Source organism: Danio rerio, chromosome 3 (genome assembly GCF_052040795.2).
Source record: "Danio rerio strain M-AB ecotype USA chromosome 3, GRCz13ab, whole genome shotgun sequence".
NCBI classification, from domain to species: domain Eukaryota; kingdom Metazoa; phylum Chordata; class Actinopteri; order Cypriniformes; family Danionidae; genus Danio; species Danio rerio.
The window spans coordinates 20,280,196-20,306,955 of NC_141023.1; the positions used below are offsets into that span (position 1 = coordinate 20,280,196).

Below are 26,760 nucleotides of genomic sequence, written 5' to 3' on the forward strand. Positions count from 1 at the left end.
TATGAGTAAAGAGGATAAATGTAAAAGTATAGTCTAACTTTATAAATATATATTTTTATTCCGTGTTTATTTACCAAAAACAACACTAACATTATGGAGGACGAAACCTGCAAAAAAAAGAAATAAATAAATACGCAAATATATAAATAATTAAGTAAATAAATCCATAAATTCCTGCACATAAAAATTGGCAAATCAATAAATAAATGTAAATAAAAATGTACAACTTACTGCATAAATATAAACATAATTATTCAATTCATCTTTATTTCTATAGCACTTTTACAATGTAGATTGTGTCAAAGTAGCTTCACACAAAAGATTAATTGAAACAGTGTCAGTTCAGTTTTCAGACTTTAAGTTTAGTTCAGTTAAGTTCATTTCAGTGTGGTTTAATATTCATTGATGAGCAATCCATCGTTGTGCAACTCTTCAAGTCCCGAGTTTAGGCAAGCCAGTGGCGACAGTGGCGAGGAAGAAACTTTTCCAATTGGAGAAAATGAAGAAAAAAAGCCTTGAGAGAAACCAGGCTCAGTTGGGCACCACCATTTCTCCTATGGCCAAACTTCTTATGCAGAGCTGCAGTCTAGGTGTCAGAGGCTGGAGATCGCTGGACGTCAGCGAAGACTTGTCTGTCCCTGGAGTCTCACAGGAATCAGTCTCATGCTCTCCACTCCTCAATGACCACCAAAGCAGCTGCTCAGAATACGGCCTGGTCAGGGATTATGGAAACCTTGGGATTATCTCTTCACAATTTAATAGTGCGGGTAAATAATTTGGAGGAATAAGTAAATGCTTCCCCTCTTTCAAACCTTTTTTCATTCTTGAAAATAGTTCCATATTTAGTTTCCTCGGCTCAATATGCTAATTAGAGGCTGTATGTCAATCATCAGAAGGCAGTCTTTATGCCACCATTGGTTGATGATTTTTTTGACTGGCGTTCTCCATATAGCACCATATTTTATTTATGTCATTTAACCTGTCATTGCTTCTGCATTCTTTAAACTGAGGTGAGTTTACCTAAGGCGAAAACATTAAAAATTCAATTTATATTTTATTTATATTACAATTTATGATCATATTATTTATATAGCTGTTGTTAGGAAGTTGCATTGCATATAATGCATGATGTACTTGACTGTGATATACTATTTTTAATAATAATATATGGAGAAGGAAAAAAACAAGTGTATATAAAGGGCAGGTTCTGTTGTGGGTGTGTACTACTCACTATAGAAGAGATTGCACATGATGGAAAAAATTGTCAGTATGATGAACCACGATAATCATCCCATTTTTGATATAGTCCAACCATGTGCAAGCTTTTTAGTGCAATATTAATTCAACCCTGGTGTTACAGAGAAGTAATTTCTACCAACAGTGATCAGATTGTATTACCAAAGTCATACTAATGAATTATGCTGAATTCTAATAGCATTAGATATGGACTAGTGTCTACTCTTTGTTTAAAATTAAGGTGTGCAGTATGAATGTAATTTTATTATTGTTTTTTATATATTTGTAAAGTATTTTATCTAGCTTTATAGGGAGAGCTCTGCTGTGACGTGGATTTCCTTTTGGGATTAATAAAGTCTAACAAACAAACAAACAATATAATGTAGTAACAATAATATAATTGTGTTAAATTATTATATAATAATTATATAAAATATACAGTTGAAGTCAGAATTATTAGCCCCCCTGTTTATTTTTTCCACAATTTCTGTTAAACGGAGAAAAGATTTTTTCAACACATTTTTAAACATAGTAGTTTTACAAACTCATTTCTAATAACTGATTGATTTTATCTTTGCCATGATGACAGTAAATAATATTTGACTAGATATTTTTTAAGACACTTCTACACAGCAAATACATTAAAACGCTTAACTTGGTTAATTAGGTTAAGGCAGGTTTGGGTACTTAGGCAAGTTATTTTATAACAATGAGTATCAGAAAAATATATAGCTTAAAGGGGCTAATAATTTTGACCTTAAAATGGTGTTTAAAAAAATTTAAAACTGCTTTTATTGTAGCCGAAATAAAACAAATACGACTTTCTCCAGAAGAAAAAATATTATCAGACATCCTGTGAAAATGTCCTTGCTCTGTTAAACATCATGGGAAATATTTTAAAAAGGAAACAAAAATTCAAAGGGGGGTTAATAATCCTGATTTCAGCTATATCTGTGATAAACATCTGAATTTCTTTCAGTTAATATTGTTATGTCTTGCTGCCAGTGTTTATATGAGGAAAGATTTATTGCTAGTGCTCTACTGCATGCGATAATTATCCCAAATGAATAAACAAATGATCTCTTTCCTTTTTTATCCCACTTTTTCATTCTTCCTATATCACCGACACCTTTTGAAATTAATTAGCGTGTGTGTGCGTGTGTGTTTGCATGTGGGTGGGTGTGTACAGGTTGTATGTTTTTCACCTAATCCTGCGAGGTTTATATGAGTGAGGTGTTTGTGTGTTTTCCGATGCATGTGTTCCTCTTCCAATTCAGGCTCTGAAGGGAAACATGAATCAGCGCCAGCAGATGTTCATGAAAAAATGACTCCGTAACAAAAAATAAAATAAACATGAAAAAAGGTTGGAAGGAAGAAAAAAGAGAATACTATTTAAAAACACAAGAGAGTAAAAAAAATATGTACAGCCTCACTAACCATGGACGTCATGGTGTTTGTTCAACCTAAACGGCAACTTAAACTCCCTGTTTGTTAGAAACCGGTCTGTCTAACAAAACAATGAAACTTTTTAATTTGAGTTTTAAAAAGATAGTTCTGGCACCACAGTGGTGCAGTGGGTAGCATGGATCGCCTCACAGCTGGGTCAGTTGACGTTTCTGTGTGGAATTTGCATGTTCTCCCCATGTTCACATATAGGTTTCCTTCAGGTTCTCCGGTTTCCCCCACAGTCCAAAGACATGCGCTATAGATGATTTGAATAAGCTAAATTAGCCGTAGTGTATGTGTATAGATGTATGGATAAAACATATGCTGGACAAGTTGGCGGTTCATTCCTCTGTGGTGACCCCAGATTAATAAAGGGACTAGGCCAAAAAGAAACTGAATGGATGAATAATAGTAGTTGTTGTTGGTGTTCTTGTTAATATCATCATCATTATTGTGTATGAATGCAAGTGTGTATGGGGCTTTCCCAGCGTTGGTTTGTGGCTAGAAGGGCATTTGCTGCGCAAAAGAACATATGCTGGATAAGTTGGCGGTACATGCCGCTGCGGCGACCCCTGATTAATATAGCTATTATGCTCTTACTCTGACATACTAATCAAGGAGCAATGACTGCAGCAGGCACAACGACATTACGCAGCCCCTGAAAATAGTCCCTAGCTATGGTAACTAGATAATAGCACTGTATAAAATCATTGTGCCTGCTGGAGCCATGTGGCTGCAAAGTTCCCTGATTAGGCCAGAATGAGAAAGTGTAGTGTTACTTTAAATGTCACCTATGTATTAAATTCAGCTGCATAATAGAAATATCACCAACAGAAAAGCCAAAGCACAGACTGCATATTAGCACGGCAATGATTCAGCAATGGCCTCGAGGTGCAAGTAATCATAGGCACGCTTATACGTTCTTAATTATATATTTATAAAGATGAATGGTAACTCAAATGTTTGTCTGTGTTGACAACAGGTTGGCCTGCCCTTATGATCCCATTAACTGAAGTAATTGTGTTGAATTAGACTTCTTGATATCCCAATGCTGTTTAGAATCCTCAGTTCTTAATAAGTGACAGCAATTAAAGTGTGCGGGCCGGTGTATCTCCTCTAAAACTGACACTGTGTTGACAGCACTTGACACTCTCCAAGCATTAGCTCATGTGTTTTTTTAAAGAATGAAAATCACTTGCAAAAGCCATGAAGTATGCTCCTGATATGTTCATGCTGCAAGAGGAACGTAATGTTTTGAAATTCATCAATGTTTGATAGTTATTTTCATAGCATGTCAGAAATCAACATGAATCAAATTGGCCTCCGTATTTTTTGCCCCTGGTCTTAATGTGAACAATTCATGTGGTGCATACTACACCAAGGAAAACTATATCTGTCTTCTTAACATTTCATCAAATTATAATAACTTGCTTGTTTCTCCAATGACTTTCCTTTTCGTCTGACATCACCAAGGAGGTCTATAATACTTAGAGAAAGTTATCTGCTGGCATTCCCATTCATCTCTGTGGCAGTTCTTTGGCTGTCTGCCATCTTTGCTCATAAGTGCTCCATTCCGGGGACTTTTTAAGCCAATCAGCTGAGCTATAAATGTCATGTGACTAATCTTTCTGGAAACTGCAGAAAAAAATGCTTTTTGACATCTTACTGTGATTGGTTGAGGACAAAAATACAAAGCCATACATGACCCCATGCACAATCATCATTTATAGTGACTTTCTTAAGCTGTGACATCAAATACAGTTTGTATATTAGACGAAAAAAGTTTTCATTTTTGTCTTGTTAATAATAATAATAATAATAAGTAGTATTATTATATTTATTATTATTATACTGGTATTATTATTATTATTATTATTATTATTATTAGCCACACATGGTCACACAATCATCATTTATAATTACTTTCTTGAGCTGTGACATCAAGGGCAGTTTGTATATTACATGGAAAAAGTAGTCCTTTTGTCTTGTTAGGAATAATGATAATAATAATAATAATAATAATAATAATAATAATAATAATAATTATTATTATTATTATTATTATTATTATTATTATAGCAATAACAATAACAATAATAATAGTAATAATAATAATAATTATTATTATTATTATTATTATTATTATTATTATCATTATTATTAATATTATTATTATAATTAATATTCTCATCATCATTTTTATTATTATTATTATTATTAGTAGTAGTAGTAGTAGTAGTAGTAGTATATTTATTATTATTATATTTATTTATTTATTTATTTTTTGTTTTTATTATTATTAGCCACACATGGTCCCACAATCATTATTTATAGTGACTTTCTTGAGCTGTGACATAAAGGGAGGTTTGTACATTTGAAAAAAAAGTAGTCCTTTTTGTCTTGCTAATAATAAAAATTAATAATAATAATAATAATAATAATAATAATAATTATTATTATTATTATTATTATTATTATTGTTGTTGTTGTTGTTGTTATTATTTTATATATATTTTTATTATTATTATATTTATTTTATAATAATGATTGTATAAATAATAATAAAAATAATAATAATTATTATTTTATTTTATTTTTATTTTTATTATTATTATTATTATTATTATTATTATTATTATTATTATCATTAAATTAAACATTTATTTTATTGCCATTATTATTTTATAGTTGTCAATATTATTATTATTATTTATTTTATTGTTATTATGTTATTATTATTATAATTAAACTATCATTATTATTAGTATATTTATTAAACAATGAAATTAAAATCTATATATATTTTTAAATGATAAATCAAATATTTAAAAATACAGTTGATCATTGAAGAAAATAGACAACATTACTGTACTTATTCATTTTCTTGTCGGCTTAGTCTCTTTATTAATCTGGGGTCGCCACAGCGGAATGAACCGCCAACTTATCCAGCACATTTTTACACAGCGGATGCCCTTCTAGCCGCAACCCATCTCTGGGAAAAATATTACTGTTACTAATTCTTATTTTTCTGAGACCACATACTTTCATGGCATTTATTTACAAATAAAATAGTAATAAATTACATAAATTAATAAACAAAAACACAGACCTACTTTTGAATGGAAAATTATTTAATATAATAAGGAATTCATTTTAATTATTAAACTGTGTAGTTCTGTAAGCTATTAGACAAATTTATCATTAATTCTTTAATGCATATATGGGTCTAAAATGACCTGACTGACTTCTGACTTTCTATATCTTTGCAATAAATTAATTTTGTGACTTGGTATTTTAGGAATTTTTTTTGACCATCACAAGTTCCTTATTAATTTCTTACATTTTGAATACAAATATTTTGTTGGTATATTAAGGAGTATTTATATAAGGGAATGTTTAATGCTAAGATAAACTGCTGAACTAAATCCCAGCCAAGAATAAAATTACATATGGAATGTATGTCTGTCATTTTAGACTTCAGACATTTTAGACCTTAATGTTGTGCATTAGAAGTGGTTTTACATCGCTTGTGATTAAGGGTAAAATTATTTTTCCCAGACTAGTTCCATTTTAAGTATTTACTATCTAATTAAATCGTAATGTTAACCTACTTTTGAATGACCGCCAATGGAAATATATGTTATTATATTGTAGTTCTATGTGCTAAATAAGGCTTTAACATTGGCAATCTATTTTCCCCCTCAAGGTTCCATTCTGGAAAGTATTCTTTAACAAAAACCAAGATGTAATTAATTCCAATGGACAGAACTGTCAGGGCCCTTTTCATAATTTTGACAAAACAAAGCAACAGATTGATCAACCATTAGTCAATCAATATGTAAATCATTAAAATAACTACATTAAAATACATTTTGTCTGAATACAAAGCTATTAGAATGACCATTAAAAGAAAACAATGTTATTAACACCAAAACTGTGTAGCCAGATAAGCCTTAATGTTAAAAATCCTTTTACAATTCCACTTGGTTAAACTCTGGTACGTTTATATACAATTAAGTGAGTTAGTCAATTCCCAATAGAGGCAATTTTATTGCTTGCAAAAATGAAGTCAAATACAGTTAAAATAGGAAGCGACTTCTTGAATGACGAAAGATGATGTTATTTCCCTCATAATAATGCAGTCCTGAATGCTAAACAAGACAAACACTAGCATTACCAATCATTGTTATTTTTCCCAGCCCGCTCAGTTCCATTCAAATATTCAAAATCCAGCAACATAACACAGATTCAATCGATTCCCAAAGGCCCCAAATCAAGTCCCGCCCTACATTTTTTCTCATCGAATATTCCGTTTCACTCAGAAGCGTAATCATTATGCAACGAAAACTGCTCGCAAATCCAGTTTTGTGTTGACTGCAAACAGCGAGCTTCTTTCTTATTCTCTGTTGGTCAGCAATCCCGGCTACACCATTAAAAGCGACCTTTTGGCACAGTGTTATCCATCCCTATGTGAGCGTGCATTGTTATCAGGGTGTCTACAGTTCAGCGTCATAATGTAATCAGACATAAATAAGCATGAGGAAGTCACAGCTCGACGGGGGAGTGGAGGAGAGAAAATAAAGGCCGTGTAATTAAAGCAGCAATACCCTCACACATATTAACCAGGGAATATGTGACTGAGTGTATGATTTACACACACACACACACACACACACACACACATCTCCAGCCCTGTGTCTGTGTATCGCTTACCACTCCATTGCCCCCTCCAAAAATAATTAAGCATCTTCAGAGAGGAATTGGGTTACCTGCAGATTACAGTGAGAGATGTAAGGCTAGCTTACACTAGGGACCTGAAGGGAATGAACACCAGGCGAGAGATGAAGAAATTATGGGAAGGCAGGGAGGTAGAGATGAGAAAGATGGCTCATTTCTGATGTAAATCATACCACCATCTTGTTACCATGGTAAAATGTTTTCTCGCTTGTGGACTTTGGTCAGGGACAGCTGTTTAATTTGATGTGAATGGCCACAACAAGGCTATGTTCCATTCAGATTGGAGTTTTGTGTCTGGTATGACCCTGAAGAGGTTATTCTGTGATAATAACTCTACATTGCGGCTAAATATAATTGGAAAAAACAAAGTAGACGTGATATATAGATTTAATGTTCTGCCATTTTGCAAATTCAACTGAAAATGACCTTAAAGATTCAATTTTGTAGACAAAATAGACGATGACAATGTACAAATGAGTCTAGCGATGAGAAGAAAATTAGCACTGAAGTCCGCTGAGGCCATTTTCACTATCGCTAATTGAGACACACACACACACACACACACACACACACACTTACAAAAGGATGATGTAGTACCTCTGGCAAGATTCTGATGTGTGAACACGATGGATACTTATCCCAAGAGGCCATGGGATTTGCATCAGTATAGAAACACAACTCACATGATAATGACAACATGGCAATTATGTTCAGATTATGTCCCCAGTTCACATATTTACACCACAGTGCTCATTTTGAGGCCATTGCTCAGTCATTAATGAAAAAAAAAAAATCACACTCAATTAAAAGTGCCATTAATAAAAAAATGTAATGCAAGTAGAATATCGGTTTTGTTCTAAATACTACTAAATACATTTTACAAGTATGAGTAAAAAGTAGGGGCAGCACAGTGGCGCAGTGGGTAGCAAAATCGCCTCACAGCAAGAAGGTCACTGATTCGAGCCCCGGCTGGGTCAGATGGCGTTTCTGTGTTTGGATGTTCTCCCTGTGTTCGCGTGGTTTTCCTCTGAGTGCTCCGAAGTCGAAAGACATGGTGAATTGGGTAAGCTAAATTGTCCGTAGTGTACGAGTGTGTGCATGAATGAGTGTGTATGGATGTTTCCCAGTGATGGGTTGCAGCTGTAGGGCATCCACTGTGTATTGCATATGCCAGAATAATTGGAGGCTCATTCCACTGTGATGACACCTGATAAATAATGGACTAAAGCCTGTTTTTACTTCTGTGTCAAGTGATCGAAGTGACCTACGGCGAATGCAACATGTGTAGCTGTGCATTCATACTTCAGGCTGATTTATACTTCTGCGTCAAGCGCACGCGTATGCTAAAAGTTGTTGCACATCCGTTGGTCCCCGCCTCAAAATGAGCGATTTTGAGCCACTTGTACATTATGAAAGCGTTCAGAAAAAAAAAAAACAGCAGCAAAGGATCTCGACACAGAGAAACATAAACACCTACTGCCAACTAGTGTTTAGGAAGTGTATTGCAGAGCAACAGAAAAAAGCGTGCAGAAGTATAAATGCACGGCTACATGCAAGGCTTGCATGTGGGTCAAGTCGATCACTTGACGCAGAAGTATAAACCAGGCTTTCTGTGCACTGTTTCTGTTGCTCTGTAATTACACTTCTGAAACGCTAGTTGGCAGTGAGGTGTTTTTAGCCCCTTTCACACATACAACCTTTCCGGAAAATTGCCGGCAATTTTCCGGAAAGGTTGTATGTGTGAACAGGTCCTTTTTGAAAATACCGGTAAATTCGTTCTGGCTATTTTCCGGAAAGAGAAGTTGTAACATTACCGGTAATTTGCCGGAATGGTGCGCTGTGTAAACGCAGAAGTAAGATTACCGTAATAAGCACGTGCACGTCTAGAACGTGCTGACGTGAGACGTCTGCTTTAGCCAATCACAACAGTCAGACGCATTTACGTCCGCGCGGTTTGTGAGAATAAAAGCCTTTGAATATTTTTCCAGACACATTTAGCTGCTAGAAGTTAGTCAGATCACGTTTATATGTTTTTCTTTATGTCAACTGTGTAAATAATCATCGATGAGATGCTTATAATAAGCCGTTGTTTGTTTACCTTCAAGCTTTGCGTGTGTCTGTAAAACAGCCTGTGAGCGCCTGCACTCGCACATATTATGAACATCTCGACATGAGAAAGTGATCCTGCGAAAGTTGTTCACAATATTGATCATCCACAGAGTTTGTAATTTAGTCAAATGTTTACAAATACAAGCGTAGCCGTTTAAAGCTCATTTGTGGTGAATGATGTCAGAATTTACCGGTATTTTGGAATGGATGTGTGAATGCTCTTTTCCGGAAAATTTCCGTAACGTCCTCGCCTGTGTGAACAGCGCTTTTTTGAATATACCGGTAAAGTCGTTCCGGAAATTTTCCAGATATTTACCTGTATCACTGTGTGAAAGGGGCTAATGTTCCTCTGTGCCGAGTTTCCTCGCTGGTGTTTTGTTTTTTCTGAACACTTCCTTATTGTACAAGTGGTCCAAACTCGCTCATTTTGAGGCACGAACCGGCGAACATGCAACAACTTCAATCATGAGGTAAACACAAAGCAACACTTTTCATCTAGAGCTCCTTTATAGGACTTGACATTTGTAAACACTCACTCCAATGGACTCACGCAGCTCTCAATATATTTTAATAGCTAGACAATTAAAAATGTAGTTTTCATCAGTGTCATTTTATTTCTGTAAATTTTTTTGTGGTTCATTAGATATATATATATATATATATATATATATATATATATATATATATATATATATATATATATATATATATATATATATATATATATATAATTTTTCTAAACTTCTAAACTGGTTCATTAGATATATATATATATATATATATATATATATATATATATATATATATATATATATATATATATATATATATATATATAATTTTTCTAAACTTTTTTGAAATAAATTTTTTTTAATTCCTTAGCATCCCCAAATTCACATAAAAATAAGTGATTGAAAGAAGGCGATAAGCTTCGTGCAAAATAAAACCACATTTACAAGGATTACTGTTCATGTAGATGATTCAAAATATATTTAATACTATTCGTTTATTTATGTGCTGAACTTTTTTAATGAGGAAAAATTACAGAGTGCATCTTCAACAAGACCAAAGCCTGAACGATCAGAGTGCGGAACAACCAATTATGCCCAAATAATTGGAATAAGCTTCCTGGAGGTTTAGCCGATTTATAATTCTAGCACGGTCTGCCAGCTTCAGTCACATGATGACATAATGTCCTCTTCTCCACCTGCTATTAGAAGCCTGCATGCAAAGACAAAGCCATCAAACGTAGCATGAAGAAGACATCATCCTTGAGAAAACTGATGCAAAAAAAGAGGTCTCCCTGGAAAACTCAGCTTCTCAAGAAGAATGTTACAGTCGTTTGTAATGAATCGGGATGGAATAAAGGGGACAAACTCAATGTCAGGTGTGCTTTTTATCTTTTCGGCCTCTTTGTGAGTGATTTCTAGCAGCGAATACTCTAAAGGTTAAAGTGAGAGAGGTTGAGAGATATATAAAGAAAGTGACTACAATGTAAGTGCGAGCACAATAGATTATAAACACAAACCGAGTATAGCAAGGCATTTTGAGAGGATTTGCCTGTGAGCGAGTGATAACCGGCATCTTGTTTGTCCCCGTTTAGCCACTCCGTGAAAAAGAGCCATCGAAAGACGTGCTTTAAAGAAAAACAAAAAAGAAGAGTAAATAAGATGACATGAAAGAGGAAGGAGAATAAATAAAAGGAAAACGAAAAGAAAAAAAGCTAATTTGATTGCTTGGCTGCACTTTAAAACACAATGGCAGATAATATGAATAATTAATTGTAACAGGTTCTTCAGACGAGGCGCTCGCAGTTTAATTACCGAATGTGTTGTTTGCACAAGTGCGGTAGATTAGGCCATTTCAAAGAGAAGAGCTGAAGAGGACGAGAGATAGAAATACAGAAGGAAAGAGTGTAGAAAAGAGGGCTGAAAACTCTTTGAAAACTAAACGCAGTTGGTTCCGCTCTCAGGGTTCTGGGGACGCTGAAACGAATCTGTTGCAGCTCTTGTTGACGCGTCTTTATCAATCCTGCACCAAATGTCAACATGTGTCCAAATGTCAAAGATGGCAAGTTCGGGTGAGGCAAAAGCTCAAGCGTCTTTCTGCCTGCTGGACCGAGAGCATTGTGTGTGTGTGTGTGCAGTGCTGCTATAATGTGCAAATATGCCTTGTGGTCCACAGAGAGCTGGATGTTCACAGAAAATCTGCATAATAATTAGTTAGGGAATAGACAGCAGCCCCTTATCAGTTCTAAGTAAGAGGAACACCGAAATAAACAGACAGACACATCCACATACGGGGATACCAATGCATGCAAGCACACAATAAAACAGTATGAAAACTTAATGCCCAAAGAGAGCCGGGTAAGCATGCTTTTTTTAAATATTTTGTGTCTTTCACCCACACAGTGTATATTAAGTGAAGAATGTGGGCACACGGCAGACAGCGGGATGTTTCTTCATATGCATGTTTGTGTACTCTCTTCAGCTCCCACTTGACTCTTACCACCTACCAGATAGACGACGGGCCATAATTCTCTTAAAGAGAACATTTACGCAAGAAAGAAATAATTATGTGTGCTCAAGGTAGAGATGTGGACACCATAGTGAATTGAAAGTGTAAAAAGTAAGACATGATGGTAAATTACTAAAGCTCATACACTCAAAAATGTCTTTTGCTGCTTGTTTAAACTACTTACATTTACATTTACATTTACATTTAGTCATTTAGCAGACGCTTTTATCCAAAGCGACTTACAAATGAGGACAAGGAAGCAATTTAAACAACTATAAGAGCAACAATGAATAAGTGCTATAGGCACTTATTCATACAACACAATTATTATTATAATTTTTTGAGGGGGGGGGGGAGTGAACTTAGTTGTTTTATGCTCAATCCACCTAAATTTGTAAAAACGATTAACTTAACCAATTTGTGTTGAGACAATATGAAAAATTTTGTGGAACCCATAATTTTTTATAGTGTACTCAGAAATTGTTTTTAATTTTTCTTAATTTAGTCTGCATTTATTCTATGCAACACACACACATTTGAAGCAGAATGCAGTGAAGACGGTTCAACGCATTAAAAGTTTGTTTTGGTGGTACTCTCCATTGACATTATGTAGTTTATACTCTAAAGCAGTGGTGCCCAAACCTTTTCTTATAAAGGGCAACAATTGAGGCCTGTGGGCCAAAGGTAAATATAGTTGCCATGGGTAATTTCCTAATTTATTTAATAATGTTTAAAAATTATATATATATATATATATATATATATATATATATATATATATATATATATATATATATATATATATATATATATATATATATATATATATATATAAAGAGTAGAAAACATTGCATTATATTATTATATTTTTTCATTTAACAATAAACTTACTACAATAAAAACAAAATCTCGTTTATCACATAATTACACTTGTTTTTGATTTGATTTGCTTGTCAATGTCTGCATATTCCTCTCTGCTGAGTGACAGTATTTACATTTAAAAAATCTGATTTATTTACAACATTTAATTGAAACATTTAATATGAGTTTGCTTTTTTGTAGCTTAGCAATAAAACAAAACAAAAAAGTTTACATCAAATTAAAAATCATGATCTCTGTGTCAAATGGGATGGTGGGCCAAATCAAAGGTTACAATTGGCCTCTGGGCCCTACTTTGGACATCTCTCCTCCCAACCCTCACAGGAAACCCTTTTTCAAATTTTTAATGTGAATAGACCCCATTAAGAGGAACAGTTTACTCACTCTGAAGCCATTCTCGTTGTAAACTATTTTTTTCCAGTCAGATAAGCACAGTCTAAGTAGTTGTAAAATTGATCCAATGCTAAATAATTTTTTTTTTTGTTTGTTTGTTTTTTTTACTTTTAGGAAGTAAAAATTAGTTTCCAAGAGCACACAAATCTGTAGTCAAACTAACCCATGTAGCGTTATGGAGGTTAACTGTACAATACAACATATGATGTAGGGGTAGACAGAGTAATATATTCAATTAAAATCACCTTTATTTCTATAGCCCTTATCAAAGTAGATTGAGTCAAAGCAGTTTTACATAGACATTCTAGTAAACTGAAATTGTGTCAGTCCAGTTTTCAGAGTTGAAGTTCAGTTTAGTTCAGTGTGGTTTAATTTTCCTAGCTGAAAGTGCAAACACTGAAGAGCAAATCCATTGATGCGCAGCTCTACAAGTCCCTAATATATTGTGTAAAGTTATACAGTAACAACAAACCAACTAGTTTCTGTGTGATGAGTGGTTTCCCAAGCTTCCACTATGAATGCATCTTACATCATGTGTTATAAATCTAGATCTCTTCTCAAGTTTGGATTGGCCACACTCTTAAATTTAAATTGATCCAAAAAGGGGTTTTCATGTCACTCATCACTCCATGAGCTTTCATTGAATATCTGTGTAACGAGATAAATCTTTATTAAACATAAACATCAGTTTGTGGGTAATTAATCCTGCTTTAATAGGAGTTGCACTTCCTGTTGATTCGCCGGTGGCGCTATTTCACACAGAGCTTGTCAATTTTTGTTTTAGCTTCACACTAAAAGATAAAAATATCATTTCAAATGAAATGTTAGACCATGATTTAAGAGTCTTGCATACTACATACCATCACCTTAGAATTATAAGGTTCTATCTGAGTTATTGAAATACTCTTATTAAATGACAACTTATTTACATTATGGGGTGTTTTTTATAAGTTGTTTACATTTTAAGACTTTTTATTAAAAAAAAAACCAAATGCTACACACATACTGTTTGCTATTGAATGCAAAAACTTTGAAGCTCAACATCTCAAAATTATTCAGAACACAGATAGAACCTTATAATTCAAAGGTGACGATACATTGATTGATTTGTAGATTAGGTTTTCTTTTTATATTTGTTCGATGTCTATATACTTTTATTTCCGTTTTGATGTTTTGTTCTCCCATGTGCACAATGTGCTAATGAAGTGTGTTTTATATTTGAGCGTCGCTCTGGGTGGTGATCTGCTACAAACGCAGGTCTGTGTAGGTCTACAGCACAGAGAATGCAATCGGACTCTGCAGGAGCTGAGAGACGATCACCTGAGCTCTACTGGTGCTCCTGCTGGCTGTTGCTCAAGAATGTTGTTCTTCATTTGCATAAAGTTGAAGGATTCTCAACTTTGTCACATCGCTAGACAAAGCCACCTGGTTGCCAACGGTCACTGTTGCTCGCGTAGACTGAGGGCGCTAGAAGTCACGCGCTCTTTATTGAAATGAATGATCGCTTTGCTGCTGCAAGTCGCACAGAGTGTGAATGAGGCTTGTGTGTGTTGCTGAAGGATGAATGAACATGGTCCGAAAACAAAGTACAAAGGTGAACCATAAAAAAGTATTATCGTAGCTTGATAATATTCCAATCGAACCCCTTAAAGGGCCATGAAACCCCCTTCGTTTCAGCAGGGTGTTTTCACATCTCTACTTTGGAAAAAGCCAGAAAAGTGGGCGTGTCCAGCTCTGTTTAGGGGGGAGTGTCGGAGGAAGAAAAGAGGCACGGTGTGGGAGTGTCTATTTTGGCACGCGACTGTGTTTACATGGGCATCTGTAGTCGAATTATTTGCCAAATTATTAAATGGTGGACTTTAACTGCCTTTCATTCAGAGAATTCATTGATGTCCCTCGCGACAAACGAGATATTTGATTCGAGGAACTGCTCTAAGCGTGTATTTTTCATGCAATGTTTGATACCGCACGGCGAATAAGAGAAAAAAAACTCAGCATTTCCCGGAAACTTAGATGCACACGGCAGGTAGCGTCAGAAAGCCTTGTGTGTTATTCCGGTCACAAAATGCGGTAAAAATCCTAAGCAAGGTTAAAGTTTGGTTGTAGTGCTAACATGTTTACACTCTGTGTAATAGTTTGTTCGATACGAACAAACTGAATAAACAAAGAGCGCTGGTCGCTCACTTACCAAATCTGTAGAGACAGGACAATCACCAGCAACTAGAGCTAGGTCTTTATGAAGAGAATACTACAAGGGAATCCGGATCTCAGCGTTTGCAGATGAGAACAGCTCTCAGGTAAACAGTAATCCTCCTTAGACACGCAAGTTATTGTTGTCGCGCGTCGCGTACACTGTAATCCACACGTGACTCTAAGCTCTCACAGAGAGAAAATGAAAACGAAACTTAACTGCAGCAAACTATAAAAGCAACACTTCACGCTTGTTTTGCCAACACAACGTGGCGTCTCTGTCGTCTAAACACTGTGACAGTAATGAATATTAATGAAGTTGCACAATAGAGCGCGCTGATTGGTTTGAACCAAGCCTTACTCATGCATTAATGCATCACACTGTAAGACGTAATAAGAAACACTCTGGCACAGACGTCCAGTCTGCACGCTGGAATACAACGCTATTATGTCATAGCCATGACACAGCTTCAAAAATTCGTTTCAAACCGGAAGTACGAATCTGCTTGAAATAACGCAAAAACAACCAATTTAAACGTTTTAGTGAAATATAGGTGTCCTAATAGTGTTTTTAGCAGTGTGGGACACATATACGACTGTCAACAGCTCAAAAAATGTGTTTTGGTGTTTCGTGACCCTTTAAGGCTTATGGTCTGTTTTTCTTGACCTTTCTTGACTTTGTACATCTCGGGATTGTTGTCGTCTACCAAGGATAAGAGAGCTCTTAAATTTGATCCAAAATATCTAATCATTTGTGTTCTGGAGATGAATGGAGTTTTCAGGGGATTGGAATGACATGAGGGGAGTAAGTAATAACAACATTTTTATTTTTGGGTAAAGTATCCCTTTAAAACAGCCAATGCAACTGTGTTTCAATGCGTCAGTGACACATTGACAACACTATTGCTGAAACACTGTTGCATTGACAGTTTTAAATAGATAAGTCTTAAGTCCTAAGTAAAGGATCTATGGGTGCTGCATGCCAAAAAAAAAAAGAAAAGGCAAACGAAAAGTGAACAATATATGTTTTGTGTAAATGTGTGTTTTTTTTTCATTATTATTAGCAGAGATTACAAACTTTACAACATTTGAAGCTCATTTCAGTTTTAAAACTTTCACTGATTACTGGAAGCTACAATGACCTTGCAAGTTCAAAAGATCAAGCAAAAAGTAGATTCCTTGTATATGTTGCTCATTTAATTTGTTTTTCTCTTCATCTATTGTTAACATTTATGAGTGTGGTTAGCTGAATAGTCCACGGCCATCCCTGAAGCCCTGATGAAATTGCAATTACACAAACAGACACAAACACACACATAATCACAGCAGATTATTTAGCCGGAGTCTACGTCTCCTCTGGGAGCAGCCAGAAGCCCTCGATGATCAAATCAAACTGCTGAACAAATGAACAGGAAAAAAACAAGAATGAGGGAAACAAAGAAAGAGTATCATTCAGGGGTGTCAACAAAAACCATTGGTTACGTTCGAATGCTTCATCAGGCCATAGTCCCTCGAAAGTGCTGCATGTTTTGGTCCTCAAAAAAACAATAGAAGCTCTCAACAATGACATTAGCCACGTTTCCATTGTCGGGCCTAAAGTGAGCATGCCAGCATGTGCCTGGGCAAGTTGCTCTCCCAAAGTAACCAAGGCCTGATTGTCTGGGTTTCCTCAGGGCCAGATCAGTTGGGCCAACATGGAATAGCTGGATCTTTGGGAAAGCAATAGCAGAGTTTGTTCTGTGGTCAGAGAGGGTCTTTTTCAATATGTCCATTCTGCTAGTTTATTAATCATGCACAAACATATAGCTAAACATGGACTGAGGAGAATGCACCATGAGAGACTGACTAAATGAGGATGTTAAATACAGTGGTGTGAAAAAGTGTTTGTCTAGCTTTGTGAATTGAAATTGGAGTGGTTTATCACACCCAAGTTAAATTTCTCTGCCCACGCCCAGGCCTAATTACTGCCACACCTGTTTACAATCAAGAATCGTTTAAATACGACATGCCTGACAAAGAGAAGTAGACCAAAAGATCCTCAAAAACTAGACATCATGCCAAGATTCGAAGAAATTCCAAAACAAATGAGAAAGAAACTAATTGAGCTTTACCAGTCTTGACAAGTTTATAAAACCATTTCTGAAGTTTTGTGACTGCAGCGAATCACAGTAGGAGCCAATATCTACAAAAGGTAAAGACATGAAACAGTGGAGAACCTTCTGGCTGACCAAACTTACCCCAAGAGCGTAATGACAACTTATCAATCTGTGGACTGACCATACAAAAGTTGAACTTTTTGGAAGGTGTGTGTCCCATTATGTGTGGTGCAAAATAATAATGCCTTTCAGAAAAAGAACATTGTACAAACATGGTGGTAGTAGTGTGATGGGACTGTTTTACTCTTTTAAGACCTGAGAGAATTGCTGTAGTAAATGTAACCGTGAATTTTGTTGAATATCAAAATATCATTTATTCATTTTCATATGCTTTTCGGGGCCGGGTTGCGGGGACAGCAGTCTCAGGAGAGAACTCCAGACTCCCAGAAACTTCCTCCAGCTCCTCTGAGGGGATCACGAGGCGTTCCCAGGCCAGCTCAGAGACATAGTACCTCCAGCGTGTCCTGGGTCTTCCCTGAGGACTCCTTCTGGTGGGACATGCCTGGAACACCTCCCTAGGTAGGCATCCAGGAGGCATGCAAAACAGATGCCCGAGCCACCTCAGCTGACTTCTCTCGATGTGGAGGAGCGACGACCAATCTAAAATAAATATCAAAACATCCTGAAGTAGAATGTCCGGCCATCTGTTAGTGACCTTAAGCTGGGTTCTGTAGCAGGACCAGCAAGTCCTCTTCTGAATGGCTGAAGAAAAAGACATGAAGATTTCATTGTGGCCCAGTCAAAGTTCTGACCAGAATCCAACTGAAATACCGTGGCATGACCTTAAAGATGCAATTCTTGCTCGAAAACCCCCCAATGTGGCTGAATAATAATAATTCAGCAAAGATGAGTGGGCCAGAATTCCTCCACAGCGTAAACTCATTGCATGGTAACGAAAACGATTGCAGTTGCTGCTAAGAGTGGCCCAACCAGTTCCTAGGTTTAGAGGGCAAACACTTTTTTTACACAGGCATTTGTAGTTTTTTATTTTGTTTTTGAATAAAAATCTTATTTTCAAAACTGCATAATGTTTTTATGTTTGTTATCTTTGACATGTATTTCAATTAGTTTGACGATCTGAAATATTAAAGTGTGACTAATATGAAAAAATAAGAAATTTGTAAGAACATATTATAAATTTTCACACTATTGTACAGTGTTCCCAAACTTGGGAAGCTGCAAATTCAAAACAAAATGATACAAGTCTGGTAAGTCAATTCAATTTAAGTTTAAATCTGTTAATATGCACAATGGTTTCTTTTTGAAGATGCAAAAAGATTCCCATTGTGATGCATTTTACATTCTGATTTGATTTTTTTCTTCTCGCTAAACTATGAGAGTTGTATGACGTTTGATTTGGGGGGGTTGTACTGCACTGAGATCTATTGGCCATACAGTATTGATTGTATGTGTTTTCGGGCTCACTGCTCGAGTTCCAGAGTTATTGGCCCTGGATGACCCTATGAAAGAGCTGGCCCACACTTGCCTGGCAATAAAAAAAAAATGGCTTCTGTGACAGTAAAAAAAAAAAAGTGTGTTTCTGCAAAAGACCAGTTACACCCTTATCAGTGGGGGCAAATTAGGAAGATATTTAGTCTTGTCAGCTTCAAATATTGCTTGACTGCTTTAATCTACTGCCTTAAAAAGCCTTCTCTTAATATTCTCTTCACAAGACTTCTCTGACCCACACTGGGATGAATACAAACAAATGAATATGAATATGCACACACAGTTTCCTCCCAATTAGAGGCAGTCATTGGAAGAGAGCCTTATGATCTTCAAATGTTGTTTATGTAACTCGATCCATTTTACCCCGTGGAGAGAAAATGCATGTGTGAATGGGGTCCCTTTCTAATGACAAGCTTAAACGAGCTTGAAATGTTCTAGGATATACACTTCACTGACGAGAAAGATCTTCATTATGATTCTGAAATTAAATAAATAATACAAATTTGAAATGAGATCTCTGTAATATCTCAGTGCATTTTCCACACCAGCAGGAGGTGGGAGAATCATCAGAGATCAAATTAAAATGAGGATTTTGAACAAGACATACACTTTAAATACATGCTATTATTATAATAAACATTTGTTTTTTAAAATAGTCATTAGAATATAAATAATAAATAATTATGCAATTTAATTAGCTGAATAATAATTTTGCAGTAATTTTGTGTTAATATTTTTTGTAAAGTTATTTCAATAACATTTCATGCTTTAGTACCTTTATTATGTGTTGGTATTATTATTAGACTTGTATTGTTTTAAAAAATAATAATATAAACATTAAATATGTCATTTTACTTGCAGAATGAGCAACATTTTATTAGTGGTGTCATTTTAATATTATTTTCAATAGTAATTTAATAATTATATTAAGTATGTTTTATTTTCTTTCTTAATTTATTTCTGCTTTAGTATCTTTATTACGTGTTGGTATTATTAGTCTTTTTGCTTTAAAATAATAACATAATAAATATTATTTATATACTTTTGTTTGCAGAATGTGCAACATTTTATCAGTGGTGTCATTTTAATGTTATTTTCATTATTAATGTTTTCTTTTTTATTTAGTTATGCTTTGGTATCTTTATTATGAATTAGTACTATTATTATTAGATTTTTATTGTTTTAAAAACAACAATAATATAAATATTAAAAATGTATTTTTATTTGCAGAACATTTATCAGTGGTGTCATTTTTATATATATTTTTTGTTTATTTTTTTATTTAGTTTTATTATGCTTTATTATCTTTATTATGAGTTGGTATTATTGTAAGATGTTTATTGCTTTATTAATAATAATAATAATAATAATACAACAACAACAAAAATTCATGTGATAGAAGCAATATTTTCCATATTAAAATAAGTTTTTGAAATATGAAACTATTTCTTGCAACTGAGCAACAGAAAACTGACAGTGCTCACCTCTGGTACACCTCATTTACTTTATTCAGTGTTAAATGCTAACAATGTGCGTTTGAATACCATTTTACATGACATTTATTGCCATACTACTGAAAGCAACAGCAGATAGTTCACCTCAGATCTTAAAAATAAAATTAACTGTTTGAAATAGAACTTCAGAACAGTCACAAGTACAAACCAACATATATCAGAGATTCAGCATCTAAATTTAATAATGTTAAAGAGGTTTAATATGTATTAGTTAGATTATAAACCTTACCATTTTATTGGAGTGCAGTAAGTGCACTATTCTGTGCTTCTAAGTGGCTATATTTAAATTTCTGATGTTTTTTTATGGTGCAAACAGCAAAATTGCTTAACGCTGCAAATCTCGTCACATAGCATGTTGTTAGGACCATTTCACTTAATGTTTACATCCATAACATTTATATTATTTGCTAATTATTAACCACCTTGTGTGGAACTCTGAATCTGCGTTTCATTTTGGAGTCTGCTACGATCCACCGAAGGTCGCGTTGCGGTCACGGACGCATGCTTTAAGAGTCTTTCTGAATTAATTAATCAAATACGCTGTATCCAGCAAGGCAACCCAGGGTGTTGCAATACAATTGGCTAAACTGGCAGTGGGCTAGTTAAAGAGACCAAAACAAAGACAACAGACATTCGAGCACGTAACATTCTTTTGCAAAGCAGAAAATTTGATTTGACATTGTTTTTCTGATAAACAAGAATGTTCGCTTAGCATGTTTCTTAAATATCTGCAAACATATTATAGTATTTTTATGTTTTAGAAGAGTCAAAACACCTTTAATGTTTTATTTTTAGTTTTTTGTAACACTTTAGTATTGTTATTATGTGCTCTAATTATTAGATTTGTCTCATTTTGTTATTTCTGTACACCTTTGATTTATTTTGTATTTCAATGGTAATAATTTGTGCGCTTAATGATCGAAAATAAGTTGCCAGAAAAATTGGCAAGATTTTTAAAAAATATTTAATTTTATTTAAGTCAAAATGTAATTTGTTGCTTCCTTTTTATTAATCATTGTACAATCGTACAATTACAAAACAAAAATCTGCAGAAAATGCATTTTTTAAAAATATGTTAAGCAACAAAACTTCCAATTCAATTTAAATATAAGAAACAAAACAAAAAAGGCATAATTAAATTATTTGTATTTAACAGTATAATTAAATCAATTTTAATTAATTTTAAACTATACTTTTATCTGGAAAAGATTAAAAATATATATATTCGACTTCAAAACAACATAAGGATGAGTGAAGGATGACAGAATTTGCCTTTAAGCCACAGAGAATGGCTTGCCACTCAGAACTGTATTATTGGCGTTGTGAACAGTCTGAGATAAACATGTTACAACAGCTCAGTCGGTTCCTGCAGCACTTACCAGATGAATGCCCTGTTTGCTATTTCAGAGTTTCCAGCCCGCGTCGGCTCTCAGAAGTGTCAATTATTAATATCTTAATTAGCCAGTGAAACATGAAAAGTGCGTTTGAGGTATTTGATCTGAAAGCTGCCTGGAAGGATGCAGCCTGTTTCCAAAGTTTCGCTCGTGGAATTCTAATGGCGTGTGGAAGGATGGAATACTGATTTTTTTTTAGGGCAGACAGGAACAAAAGACAGGAGACGTGTTCATCTGTTCAGCAGAACATTCCAGAATTACAGTTACACACTCGCTTAAATGTATTCATGCCATTTTTTGTGGCTTTTAGAGACTGACGGTTCCTCAATCACCACTAACACATCTCATTATAAGGCAAGATTGGCATATCGTTTTTAATTACTCAAATTTGTTCATGTCTGTGCTGTATCTGCATATGAAAGAGAGAGAGAGAGAGATAGAGAATACATTATTTTATTTTCTCCCTATTAATCTATATATTTGCTTAGCCATTGTTTTTGTGGATTTTGGTTCTTTTCTGCAAGAAATTGCAAATTCTTACTGAATGTGTACTTGATTGCACAATTATTTTATCATATTACTTTCCATAAAATGCACATTCACTACATTTATTAACACCATTATTTCAGTCAAATTTTGACTGCATTAAAGTCAAATTACTATAACAGCATCACTTTACCTCAAATCAAAACTTTTTTGTGGTTTTAGTATCAATATGTCAGCCTTAAAGGAGTGTTCTATTGCTATTTTGTGCATTCAGAGTTATTTACACTGACAAAAAGAGTTGGGAAATGCAAATGGTTGAAGAGTGAAAAGGTTTGCAAACCCCACCTAAAGTTACAAATAATGGCGCTGATGACAGCGATCATGTAGTAAATGTTGATCTGCCAGCCAAGATCAATTGAGTGTTTTCAGAGAAAGTGCCTGAATCGCAATGTGTTGCAAATGCCTAAATGTAAAATCTAACACTGTACACATCATCGCCAAAGAAGCTCGCCTTTACTAAGTTTATACTGAAACCGCTGCTCATAACAAAGAACGGCATTGCACATGTGGTCATCACGAGAATCCTGCTCTGCCCCCTCATATATTGGGCCAGCTGACTCCCTGCTTTTTCACAAACACAGAAAAATGAAAATCAGCGCTAAACGAGACTGAGCATTTAAAATGACAAGCCAAAACCAAAACTTTTAAAGAGTGATAAAAGTGAGACTTTTGTAACTTTCTTTAATTCATTCTTTCTTGAGATGCAAATTATTTTTTTATTTACTGATGACTGCTTTGCAGCTTTTAGCATTGAATTAAATGATTTATTATAATCTTTGTTTTGTAGCAGAAATATTAGTTATTAAATCGACATGCGTGAAAAAACAATTAGTACAAAATAAATATTTCTTACTGCAATGCTTTATTTTTATTTTTTGATTCAAAACAGATTTATTCTTCTTAAAGTAACAGTAGGACTTTTTATAGCAGATAACTTGAATTCAACCACATTCAAGGCAGCATGATAATGAGAAATGTATTTCTTTGTTAGCATTATTGTCATCATCTTCATCATTAAAGGGCACCTATGGTGAAAAAATCTACTTTTCAAGCTGTTTGGACAGACATGTGTGCAAGTATAGTGTATAGACCATCATATTGGGGTGATATAAACACACAGTCCTTTTTTTTTTCAATTTAACAACATAAAAACGGTGGACCATTTGGAGCGGTTTTCAGACAGACCGCAACTTTACATAGGAGAGCGGTGCCCCCGCCCACCAATATTGATTGACAGCCTCGCGTCACGATCATATCCTCAATTTCTTGTTGTACGTCCGCCATTTTCAACGTGTGAGTAAAAGCGATATCACTAAAGGAACACCCGTGCTCTATTTTTTAATGAAAAGCTCATTGGGCTCAACACAAGATCAAAATTCTCCACATTATCGCTGTAATCGGAATTATTGGTTGTACCTTTTGAGTTCTAGGCGTGGGTTTCTGTCGGGGTGCATGCGGCAGAGCTTCAGGTCAGTGGCTCGGCGGCCGCGGCGCTGTTGTGTTTGCCCTGGTGGAGGCTTGTTTTTAGAGTTCTGGAATGCACGGCACAACAATTCGGGACACTTCATGTTTCTGCCACGTCACTGAGTGTCTGGTGTGCCGGCACATTCGGTGCCTCAGTCAAAGTTAATTCAGTGTGTGTGGTTAATAGACACTATACAAAGACACAAATGACTATGTACTCTCTGCTTGGTCTGTGTCCCGAATTGTACATGTACGGCTGAACGCTCATCCTAGCTTAGCTTAGCTTCTCTCTCTGTCTGTCAGCCTGTCTGTTGCAAACACAGAGTGGGTGAGCTCTTGGCTCCGCCCCCTTGTTACGTTGGGCGGGAAGCTGAAACTGTGAAGCAACACGCCTCTAAAACAGCAAACTGTGTAAACGCCCCCAACAGGACACTTTTTAACACGTTATAATAAAAACATCTGAACTGTGTGTTGAGCTGAACCTAAACTGGCACACTCAGAAGAACCATAATATTAATATTAAATCATAAAAAAGGGGAAAACTATGTGCCCTTTAATATTTTATAATTATTAGACATTCATTTTGAAATTATTAAGTCATTACAGCATTAGTTAGACAGATGTTTCAGGTTTTTCTTAGTCCTGATTGATGTTGTTTTCAAATACAGTTATTCCCTTTATGTTTAATTTGCAGTGGTGCTCATTCATTTTTGGTGGGTGCTCCTAAGTATTTGAAGTCGGGAGCACCAGTGCTACCAAGTAAAAAAGTTCATTTTGAGCCCGGTATTGGAAGCAGAGAGAGGGCAAGGGTCGGCAAAGAACCTCGAGCTTGGAATTGAACTCAGGTCACCGCAAGCACCATGGTGCTATATGTCGGCACACTTAACCACTAGGCTATTGGCGCTGACTATATTAAATTTTTAAGATTGATTCATAGCCTTTTAGGATACTGAACTGCCCACAATAAAACAAAGTGATGAATGTTTTCTTTTTTTTTGCCAAGCCATATTTTTTTATACAAAAACAACATATATTTTGTTTCTTTGGTGCACATTTAAAGCAAACGCTCAGATGTTTAGGCCTGTGCAAACACATCAGCTCTACCTATTAGCAGACACAAGTAAACTACCACACAAACAGCGCAACACTAGACTCATTAAAGATGCCATCGAATTTTTAATTAAATCTCATTAGAGCCCAATCAGTGTGCGTGAGGTGTTCCCAGCACTTGTGTGTGGGAGATTGAGAGATTGAAACGCTATCAATATGCAAACTCCAACACAATGTTGCCATTTTATCTCTCATTCTGCCATCGCTTCACTCTTTTCTATAGTGTCCCTGCTCTGTTCATAAGACACTCAACATTTCCCACAAAGCTCTGTCCTGATACTTCATCAGTGAAAGAGAAAATCCCACTGCCTGTTGCCCAACAATATCTATTCATCCTTTACATTCATACAGTATATGGCCACCAGGAAAGAAAAAAAAAACACATTGTGATGAAAATGGGGAGCTACAGTTTTCAGATGAAAAGGGATGTAGAGAAAAGCCATGTGGAGTAGAAAGAGACAGAAAGAGAAAGGAAGGTTAGCAATGCATGGCCTGGATTTGATGGTCTTAGGTCAAGCCGTTTCTGCCTTCAAACACAAATGGGGTTTCAATCCCTCTCATTCCATCTGTAGAAGAGCTCCACTGAGTGCCCGCACGCACACACACACACACACACACACACAGGTCGAGCTGACCTCCAAGCTCAAATACAAACCCTAAATCTTCTGAAGATCACACTGATTTCTGCCCACACTGAGGGCATGCAGTTCATTTCACCAATTGTATAACCACACACACACACGCACGCAGACACACACACACACTCACACTACAAAACTGACACATAAAAGACAAACACCTGCAAGGAAATTATGATGTTGATAATTCTGGGGAACAAAGACAAAGGCAACCATTATAAACTTGCTGGCCACTTTATTAGGTACAGCTGTCCAACTGCTCGCTAATGCAAATTCCTAATCAGCCAGTCACGTCAGCAACTCAATGCATTTAGTCATGTAGACATGGTCAAAACAATCTGCTGCAGTTGAAACTGCATCAGAATGGGGAAGAAAGGTGATTTAGGTGACTTTGAACATGGCATGGTTGTTGGTGGCAGATGGACTGGTCTGAGTGTTTCAGAAACTGCTGATCTACTGGGATTTTCACACACAACAGAGATTTACAGAGAATGGTCCAAAAAAAGGGAAATATCCAGTGAATGGCGGTTCAAAGGCAAATGACTTGTTGATACCAGAGGTCAGAGGAGAATGGCCAGACTGGTTCAAGCTGATAGAAAGGCAACAGTAACACAAATAACCACTTGTTACAACCAATGTATGCAGAAGAGCGTCACTGAATACACAACACGTCCAACCTTGAGGCAGATGGGCTACAGCAGCAGAAGACCACACCGGATGTCACTTCTGTCAGCTAAGAACAGGAAACTGAGGCTACAATTCACACAGGCTCACTAAAAATGGACAATAAAAGATTGGAAAAACGTTGCCTGGTCTGATGAATCACGATTTATGCTGCAACATTCAGATGATGAGGTCAGAATTTGACATCAACAACATGAAAGTATGGATCCATCCTGCCTTGTATTAACACTTCAGGCTGGTGGTGGTGATGTAATGGTGTGGGGGATATTTTTTTGGCGCAGTTTGAGCCAATCAGTAC

The 26,760-nt window shown here is 35.5% G+C and overlaps 1 long non-coding RNA gene across 1 annotated transcript in view; it reads left to right on the plus strand.

The window, feature by feature from the left end:
* Positions 1 to 26,760, plus strand: part of LOC147845592 (uncharacterized) — a 344,082-nt gene that overhangs the window by 10,782 nt on the left and 306,540 nt on the right. The gene's annotated exons all lie outside the window — the stretch shown is intronic.